This window comes from Mustela erminea, chromosome 12 (genome assembly GCF_009829155.1).
Source record: "Mustela erminea isolate mMusErm1 chromosome 12, mMusErm1.Pri, whole genome shotgun sequence".
Lineage (NCBI taxonomy): Eukaryota > Metazoa > Chordata > Mammalia > Carnivora > Mustelidae > Mustela > Mustela erminea.
This window is the reverse complement of record NC_045625.1, coordinates 73,645,739-73,655,710: the sequence shown is the minus strand read 5'-3', so window position 1 is coordinate 73,655,710 and position 9,972 is coordinate 73,645,739. Positions and strand designations below refer to the sequence as shown.

At 44.4% G+C, this 9,972-nt stretch overlaps 1 long non-coding RNA gene across 1 annotated transcript; it reads left to right on the top strand.

Moving 5' to 3' along the window:
- The first annotated feature begins 597 nt into the window (after nt 1-597).
- LOC116571005 lies at nt 598-9,655 on the top strand. Its single transcript, XR_004277646.1, has 3 exons — nt 598-721; nt 3,176-3,178; nt 9,645-9,655. It is a non-coding gene; the product is annotated as an uncharacterized LOC116571005 (long non-coding RNA).
- Nucleotides 9,656-9,972: the final 317 nt, after the last annotated feature.

Here is a 9,972-nt window from a genome sequence, read left to right as displayed (position 1 = left end):
GAAGGCAGTTGTGCTAAATTTGCTATTATTAGCATAGAAGTGATAACAGCTTTCCTATCCCTTGGGAGAAGAGGCGACAGTTGGAGGCTGAGGCATTCTCAGTGCAGTATGGGCAAGCTTCTCGCCAAAACAAAAGGAGTAAGAATATGTGCCTGTGAGAAAATGATGAGTCTGTTACTTTTTCTCCGAGGGAGGTGCATGTTGAAGACACACAAAGAGGTAAAAGTGAGGGCTACGAAATGGGTGGAGTTTTAAAGCCTCCTTATGCCTACTGAGTGAGTGGGATTCTGGTCTTCAGAAGCTGTGCCCTGCCTGGTGGCTGCTCTCTGCCTTCTCAGGGCTCCTCGGGGCACTGACGTTTTCCCGAGTCACTTGCTTTGGGAACTTAGTTTCTTTGCTTGGATCATTTTACTTTGGCCAAACAAAATCCTTCCTATGGCTACAGAACAGGGAAGAACCTGGCCAAATGTTGATGGCAAGGTAAGGGGGCATCAACTTTTAAAAACAAGATTTTATTTATTTAGTTGAGAGAGAGACAGAGAGTGTGAGAGAGACAGAGAAAGCAAGCACAGAGGAGGGCCAGAGAAGGGTGGAAGGCAAGGGAGACGCAGACTCAGTGCTGCGCAGGGAGCCGCACCTGAGTCTCGATCTCAGGACCCTGGGATCATGATCTGAGCCAAAGGCAGACTCTGATCCCACTGAACGACCCAAGCATCCCAGGGTGCATCAGTTTTTTAAGATGCAGGAGGAAGCGTTTGCCCCATGTTTATCTTCCTCTTCATCAAACATCTGGGCAGCACCAGGCAGGAATTGTATCTTACTGACAGTCACCTTGCTTATGATGAAAATTATATGTTTTGTCCTGAGCAACAATAAAAAAAAAATTACTTTGAAACCTCTCGTCGACACCTCTAATGAATACAATAGATAAAAGAATATGCTAATCAGAAATGGTCCTTCTTTTCACCATGATAAACTCAGCAAATCTTCCATTAAAATAAGGGTTGGTTCTCCCACATGGGTTGTGAAATCTCCTGGGTTATATTAAGGCCATAAGTGCAGTTGAAAGTGGCTCAGAGCCTCACTTGAGGGGTTGGGTACTCTTTATTCTTCATTCTTTCCCAAGAGGCTCTGATTAGCCCAGTGCTCATTTGGTACAATAATGGAACAGGAAATTTCCCAGCGGCGACGGCAGCAGAACCTCAGGTGAATGTCTGCTACCTTGGGAGAATCAGGTCATTCTCATGTCTGCTGGGGCGTCGTGCTCCCCAAGAGAAGGGGCTGGGAAATTAGACCCCCTCTGACGATAAGTGCAGAGCTTCTGTTGCAGAATATTGTCAAGCAGGGTGAGGGGTGCAATTTTTGTCTTCGCCATCAAATCTCCTTCCCATTTCCTTCTTTTCCTTTAAATGTATGCTTTGGTTTTATTTATTCTACTCTCACATAAGAGAACTGAAAGGGCTAAAGGCTCTGGACCTGTAGGCTTCTAACCTGAAGGGTACATCATTTCCGTGCTGAACACCGATTTACATCGCCTCGGCCAGCACGAGGGAAGAGACACGTTTCTTTTTCTTTCCATAACGCCTTCAATGACATGACACATGAATGATGGAGTATATAATGATTTAACCAAAGCCTGATCTTTCCGCCTCGGGGCACACACAGCACTTAAAGCCTCAGTGAGTCCTTATTTATTTATTTATTTATTTATTCATTTAATCTCTGAAGTAGAGAAACCAGGGTATTTAAAATCCACCTGTTTTTTAAGCCTTTACAGAGAGAGTTCATTTCCCTTGGTCCCAAGAAACTATCGCCACAAACTAAAGTCGTCGAGTTTTAGTTATAGGGTAATTGCACAGATATTTAAATTGCAGTTCTTTCATTCTCTCATCACTGGGGGTTTTGTGTGACCTGTCCTTTATTTGAGTCCTGTGCAGAAGAGAAATTGCATGTCCTTCAATCCCAAAGTTAATCCATCCGTCATGTCAGTTTGACCGATTAGTTTCTTTCCCAGGGACCACACGGAATATGCTTTCTGCTGGATTCGGCTAGATTCGTTCTTGTCTGATTCACTGGGTTGCGGGTGATGTGATGTGCTAGGGAGCTTGCTTGCAGCCAGCTCTAGGTTTCTTAAGAGCTCCGGAGTACCTCTTGAATGATGTGGGAATTTCTCTAACATTATTGACATGGTGATTCCTTTAGGGGAGGACAGCCCATGGTCTTTTCTTTTGCTTTCTTTCTTTTTCTTCTTGTCTATCTTATCCAAATAGGATTTAATACAGGGATGAGTGAGGGAACAGGAAGGGAGATGAGGCAGGTCTCATATATTTGGGTTTTAGATTAATCAGAGTCATATGGAACAGTGACAATTAATTCAGAGTGACCTCAGGAGAGACCTCCCAGTCCCCATAATCCAATGGCACTTAATTAGGGCGAAGCTGTGAAGTTGGTGCTTAAAACCGATCACATGAGTGGGAAGAGACGATGAAGGAATAATAGAAACATTCTTTGTTTAGGAAGGCCTTGACAATTTAGATGTGGTCAAAGAGAGCGCTCAGTGTCCCTGTGTGAAAGACATTAGTTTTGCCTAACGTCCATTATTACCTGAATCCAACCAAGATGGAATTTCAGATCCCAAGCAACACAGCAGAGAAGAAGGCTAAGAACAGCTGGTCAGTGAGGGTTAGAGGGGTGGGGGTTAGGGGTGAGGGAACATCCTTGGGAGGATGACATTTGATCTAGGCCTTGAAGGAGATGGTCAAGTTAGCCTTGTAGAATTTTCCAGGCAGAGAACACAGCACATCAAAGTCTGTGCTGTAGGTAGGTAATGTGCCTGGTGTGTCTGAAGAAAACTGAGGAAACCAGATTTTCATGGACTATTGTAAAAGGGTGATAGAAGGAAATGTGGGGTCATGAGGGGGTTCTTCTCAGCATGCTTGACACTGATGGGCATGAGAGGCAAGGTTCAAGATGTAGGGAGAAGGTTGAGAGGGGAGAGGGGTAGCTTCATGAGTTAGGATGAGGGGAATGGAGTCCATTATCCATGCGGAGGGCTGGCTAGAGAGGGGAGTCTAAACAGGTCCCCCATCATAGCAGGAGGGAAGAAAGGTTATATGGGCAGTGCTCCAGGCCACAAGGGAGATTTGGTGTTGGGAAACTCTTAAGTTCTCTTCAGAGTGTGTGTGTGTGTGTGTGTGTGTGTGTGTGTGTGTGTGTGAGAATTCATCAACTAAGAGTAAGGATGGGCAATATGTATTGGAGTTTTTAGGAGATAGAGAAAGTCATGAAAAGGAGAAGGTCATGAAGTTGTTTTCTAGGGCAGTCATTCCTTAAGTGTGGTCCAGACCAATAGCATCAGCACCCCCTGAGTGATGCAGTTTTTCCAGCCCCGCCCCAAACTGACTGATTCAGAAATGTGGGGAGTCAGGGCCAGCAACCTGAGTTTTCACGTATCCTCTAGTTGAGTCTGTGGTAATCTCAAATTCAAGAAACACTGGCTCAGGGTAACAGCAGAATGGTAAATTTTAGAAATGTATGTTTGCTGGGGAGAACAAAGGAACCCCCTTGAATATAGTATTCAGGAATGGGAAATGAGATTAGTCAGCAAGCTCATAGGCTCTCTCTAGTCCTGACCCTCTCTGTGGGTGTGCAGAGCAAGCTGCTTAGATTTAACCTGGTATGGGGATTTTCCAGATAAGAACAGCAAAAGTAAATTGTTCAGCAAATTTGTAAAGGTATAATATAACAACAGAGCATTACAAGTCAGGTAAGTGGGAAACCGAGGGACCACGAAAATATATGATCAATGGCTAATAGTCCCTAGGGAGGCCAAAGATTCTTAAAAGCTGGGGTATGAGAATAAGCTGGAAAGAGAAAATGCTTGAAATTGCAATTATGGTGGGGTTATAGTTGCTAGCAGTAAATCTGGGAATGACCTTTGGAGTGAGCAGTTGAGGCAGAGTGGAGGGTATGAGAGTTGGAAGAGAGGGCATCAGGAAACTAAGAGTCTAGGACATTAGAAAGGTCATATATATGGGTACTGAAGTCACCATATATGTTGGAGAAGTGACAGTGAGCCAAGAGCTAAAATCTTAAAGAAATTAGGAAGGGGGGTGTGTCTGTTGGCGATTGTAACAGATTGGAATCTCAATTGCTAAAGATTAATGACATGACATTCAAAGATGAGGATTTGCTGTTGGGAGGGAGGCAGTGAAAAGCACGTAGTTTCCTGAGAGGAGAGTATCTTCATTTATAGCAGGAAGAGAAAGGACATTTCTGAGAAGAACTGAGAAGTCTGTGGTTGAGCTCCAATTCCAGAAGGCAGCATGGAAGGGTTTCAGGAATTAGAGGTGGGTCATAGAATGAAAGAGCAAATAGGAAAATACAGAGATGGTTAAGCACCAGAGTCCAGGGAGATGAAAGATGATCAAAAATCCTAGGCCTCTTGTGGGGCCTGACAACCCTCCGAGAACAAGGCCAAGTGAGATTTGCCTGTATGTCCTCAAAGTAGATACCGAAGACAAAGCTGGGAGCATTGTAGGGCTGGGAGTTGTGGGCATCTTGCCAGGAGCGTTCTGAGGCCTTGCTCTAGTCTTGCCAATGGTGATGTGAGGCCATTGGTGGGCAGGCTCACCCTCAGTATCTGAAGATCTAGGGAAGCTGTTCTTCTTCAGCAGGCTGTGTGGATGGCTTTCCAATCAGAGTGGATTTGCAAGTGGCTATTGGAAAATGGTGAAGCAATAGATGAGTCAAGGCTACTCTCTCATTTCAATGCCCTATACCAGGCTGATTCAAAAGTTATGGGTGGATGCAAGTTCTACTTATCTATTGTCTTCTTTAACCCTTGGGAGTAAACAAGAAAAAAAGGAGATATAAAAAAATACTGAATTTTTATACTTCCATCCCTCCAGTTTTGTGAGATCTCCAGGGATTATGAGATCATGTATTCGTTACTACAATTTCCTGCAAGAGAGACCTCTTCATTTCATGTTGGTGCCACATTCCTCTTCCTGACATACTAACATATGAGGAGGCATTGTTCACCAGTAAAGAGAGGCTCTTAGCACCCAGCAGCGACTGGTGGCTCGCGCGCAGGTCCTGGGTGTGAGCGGTGTGCCTGGGATGCAGTAATGTCTACTTTTCTGGGGGTGCACACCTGGAAGGCAGACATGGGAACCACCAAGAAAGCAGTTGTTTTGGATGCCAAATACTTTCCAAACAGCCAGCTCCAATGGAAACCTCTTCAAGTCTGGCAAGAATTCCAGGGTCTGTGGGATATACACACTTGTTTTTCACACCGTAAGCCATGGCTCTGTGCAGAAAAGCTCCAGTGCAGTTAGAATTCTGGTCCTGTGCCTTGCAGTAGCCTAAGAAGCTCTGCAGTGACAAGACCCATTAGCATCAGCCTCCCTCCCACAGAGGCTTAAGGTGCAGCCAGGGACGAAACCAATGCAAGAATAATTCCTCTTGATGAGTCAAGACTGGTTCTAGAAGAATCTAAAGAAGAATGAGGTCTTTTCAAGGAAGTGGGGAATGGAGGACTCTCTGGGCAGCTGCTGGCAATTTCAAGGATCTCTGGAGAGCTGCAGGCATAGGAGAAAGATTTGTTTCTCCAAGGCTGGTACTGAGAAACAAAACCAAACAAAAGCAAACATGGAAAGACAACGGGAAACCCTTGAACCTGTAAGGGGGACTCACCTTTAGAGTGGAATGTCAATTCCTTACCTACTTCCCTTCTTATTACTACGACTCCTCACCGCTGTGAACTCTGGCTTTTCCAGATATTTACTGTGTTTAGAAAATGTCTTTTCAAAAGACATGAATGGAATCAAACTGTAAATAAAGTTTTGCAGTTTTGCTACACATTGAATATATTCTGGACCTGAAAATTTACTCTTTTGTTCAGCTATTTATTGTTCTATGTATCATTAAAGAATAATTTATATAACCTGTCCCTATTAACATTTAAATGGTTTTTAGTTGAGTCTATTATAATAAAAGTGAAGCTACTACCCTTGAGCATTATTTTCATGCACAAAGGCAAGTCTGTTTATGGGTGAAATTCCTAGACCTGGAATTCCTAGGTTAGAGGATACATGCCTTTTTTTTTTTTTTTTTTTAGCTTGCTAAATGGCATATTTTATTTTAGGTTCAGTGTATTCTTATGAATCAATAAGTAGAAGATGACTACAAAATCTAAAACTGAGTAAAGGAAAATGTATAGGATAGAAAAAAAGTACAGCTGGCTAATAAGCAGATGTGAAACAAATAATACAGCAGATGTTAAAAAAATGAAAAGAGACTCAATCTCACTCATTAAGAAATGAAACTTAAAGCAAGAGAGCATTTTACCAGTAAGATTGATAAGTACTTCTCCGTTTGATCCCACATGTCCTCAGTGACAGAGTGGGGAGCCCAGCACAGACTATGTACTTTTGATGACAGTGTGAGCACTTGTCTTAGAAGGAACTTTAGCAATAGCCTTGCCAATGTTTTAACTCAGTGTCCTGCCACTTGGCCTTGAGCTCTGCTCTGCTCACTTGATTAGAGGAAGATCTTTCGGCACTAATTATAGTTTGTGCCTAAAGTTTGGACAGCTTTCAGTTGTTCAGCTTTCAGTTTCAGTTTGGACAGCTGTCCCACTTACCTTATTACGGACCAATTTACTGGTTTAACACTGCAGGCATTTTGTTTTATTCAGTAAATGTTTATTAGGCATCTACTATGTGCCGCTGGAAACACAGTGGTGACAAGTGGTGGATGTGACAGGCAAGACCTCCACTCTCACAGAATTTTTATTCTGATGGGCAAAAGTGGCAATAAGCAAACACACAGTCTGATGTAGGGTGTTTAGCAGGAGGTGGCAAGTTCTGTGGGAGAAACAAAATAGGTAAAGTTATAGCACGGCTATTTAGATAGGGTGCCAGGCTATTTAGATAGGATGCGAGAGAGTCTCTCTCAAGAGAACATGTTTAAGCTGCATGCTGAAGGACAAGAAAGAGGTGGCTATATGAAGAACCAGCAAGGGCCCTCCATGTTGAGAGGACAGTGTGAGCAAAGGTCCTGGGGCAGGCAGGAGGACCAGTGTTACGGAGTGAACTGTGTCCTCCCAAAATTTATACACTGAAGCCCTAACCTCCAATGTGTCAGTGTTTGGAGATGGGGCCTTTAAAGAGATATTTAGTTTTAGTGAGGTCATCAGGGCAGGGCCCTGATCCAATATGACTTGTGTACTTATAAGAAGAGGAAGAGGGGTGCCTGAGTGGCTCAGTTGGTTGACTCTTGGTTTTGGTTCAGGTGATGATCTCCCAGTCATGAAATTGAGCCCTGCATCAGGCTCTGTGCTTAGGGTGGAGTCTGCTTCAGATTCTCTCTTCTTCTCCCTCCTCCTTGCCCCTCCCCACTCATGCTCCTCCCTCATTCTCTCTTAAAAAAGAGAAAGAAGAGGAAGAGAAAACCAGGCATATGCATGCACAGAGGGAAGGCCCTGTGGGATGTGAGGACATAGCAAGAAGGAAGCCTGCTACAAACCAAAGAGAGAGGCTGTAGGAGAAATCTGCTATCACTCTGAGCTTGGGCTTCTAGCCCCCAGAACTGTGAGATAATGAATGCTTGTGGTCTAGGCCACCCAGTCTGTGGTATTTCGTGATGGCTGCCTGAGCGCTTAGACAACCAGTGTGGCTGAAGCTTAGTGACCAGGAGGCAATAGAGGACATGGAGTTTCAGATTCCCACCAGGAAGACAGAACTTTGAGGGCTAGGGTTAAGAGGTTGGGTTCCATTCTCACAATGATGGGAAGTTATGGGGGAGGTGACACTTTAAAATCTTGCTCCAAAGGCTTTGAGGAGAATGGAATGGTATGGGCAGAGAGGAAGCAGGAAGGACAGAAGGAGGCCTTCCCAGATATCCGGAAGGGAGAACAGATGACAGTGTCAGCTAGAGAGCAGAGATGGTGGCTGAGCAAGGTGAGCAGCCTTGGGATATGGTTTGCTGTAAGTGAGGGAAGCTTGGGGGACCCCGCCCCAAATGTAGATGAAAGCAGGGGGCTGGGAGTGATCCATGTGGGTGATCCATTCCATTAGTGGTACATAGAGAAAATTGCAAGATAATAACAACGCTGACTAAATGCCCTTGGCTTTTTATTAACACTTGCTGACAACCCTAGACAGTGTCAGTGGGACAACATTCATCATGGAAGCATGGGGATCTCCTACCCTCTGCTGCTGCCCCCTGCGGTGCCACACTGCTGGAGCCGATCCTGGGGGAGGTAGTGTGAGCCCTATAACTAAACTCACTAGCGCAGTCAAGCTGAAGCTCTCAGGATCTGCTCTGTAAGACCAGCAACTTCCCTTCCCTCCGTGAAGGGTGAGTGGATAAAGGCAGGAGTGGAGAAGGCCACAGAATATTCTTTGCCACTACTTTGCCACATGACGAGACAGAGCACATCCCTCTTCTTTGAGGCACAAACATAGGGAGGGTTGGCAAGGTATTACTGAATTCTTCTCTGCTTTCTGTTCCCTCTTCAACCTTTGGACCAAGGGTGGATGAGGCTGTCCCCTGAGAGAAAGGGCCAGAGAAGTGTCAGAACAACACTTCTCCCTTTTGGCACCGTTCCTAAGACCCAACAAACCTCAGAGTATCATTTCTTACCACGAGGGAGCTGGGTAGTTCACCTTTTACCCCAGGAGGATGTAGGACAGTCATATTAGAACATGATGTTATTTCAAAGGCCAAGTTGAGTTTTAGGCTCAATTCTTATCTCAAACCATACCAAGCACATTAACCAAAATATCTCACCAGGGATTATAGAATGGATTCAAATGAATACAATACTGATTCCACAAATGTGAACAATGGATCACTTCTTTCACTGCCCAAGTCCTAGAAGAAATTGGAGTTCAAAAGTGAAATAAGAATGCAAATCCTTTTTTCCCCCTGTAAACCAAATATACTTAATAACAAAATACCTTCTTTCTGCATTTCCCATTTTGCTTGGAGTCAGAGAGTGTCAGCCAGTGGTTATAGGCTGTGCCATCTTATTGGGGGTATGGCAAGGGCTACACAGTCCTAAGAGTGGATTCATTCAACCTCAGAACTCTTACTCGTCCCATGTCCCTAAAGAGTCAAAAGTCAACCCGATTCACAAGATGATTAACCAGAGTACTGGGCCCATACAGATATGAACGATCTCTGATCCCAAGTGAGAGCATTTCACAAAGAGAAGCAATGTTCTCCTCTTGAGCCAGCAATGGATCAAAGCTGAGAGTTGGTGGAGGAAGTAGCACGGAGAAAAAGTATGAAGGAAAAAATTCATCTTGCCTTTAGATTTGCCAGGATGCCAGTTACTCTATGCCAGCTGTCTGGAGTATACAACATGTTCACTTAAACTCAGTTGGGAAAATGTTCCATCATGAGCTTCAGCATACTGCCATATGCTCCTCCCTGAGTCTTACAGAAGGCCAAAGCTTCTCATCTGAGCTGCTACTGTTGGAACTTTCTTTCTCAAAATCCTGAGAAGAAGCAAAGACCTCTGTCTGCTGTGTGCTTGTGCCCCAAAACTTTTAGTAGCTATAGGTTCCTTCAGCTCTTTGTGGCTATCAGAATCCCCACAACCTGTGCCTCAGTGGTCCCTAAGATAGAACAAGCCTGAATCTTTTTCTTTTCTCCTTTTTGCCCCTTAATTCTCCAAGCCTTGAATAAATTTAACTGCTTAAGAGGCAGCACAAAATCCCTCCTTAAGCACCCATTTCCTGATATGTAACCCTAGTTGTGGACCAATGGGAAAAACAAAGTAAATATCTTTTGTGTCTCATAGGTCCAGCCTTCCAGATCTGTCGTGCAGTCAAACCTCTGTACATATCCCCAGACATTTTTGAGGATATCCTCCTTAGATCTGTGAAGAGCCTTATTCTTTCTAGGGCCTTAGGTCTGTCAAGGGCTCTGTGAGACCCTGAACTTCTAAAGAAGTGATCA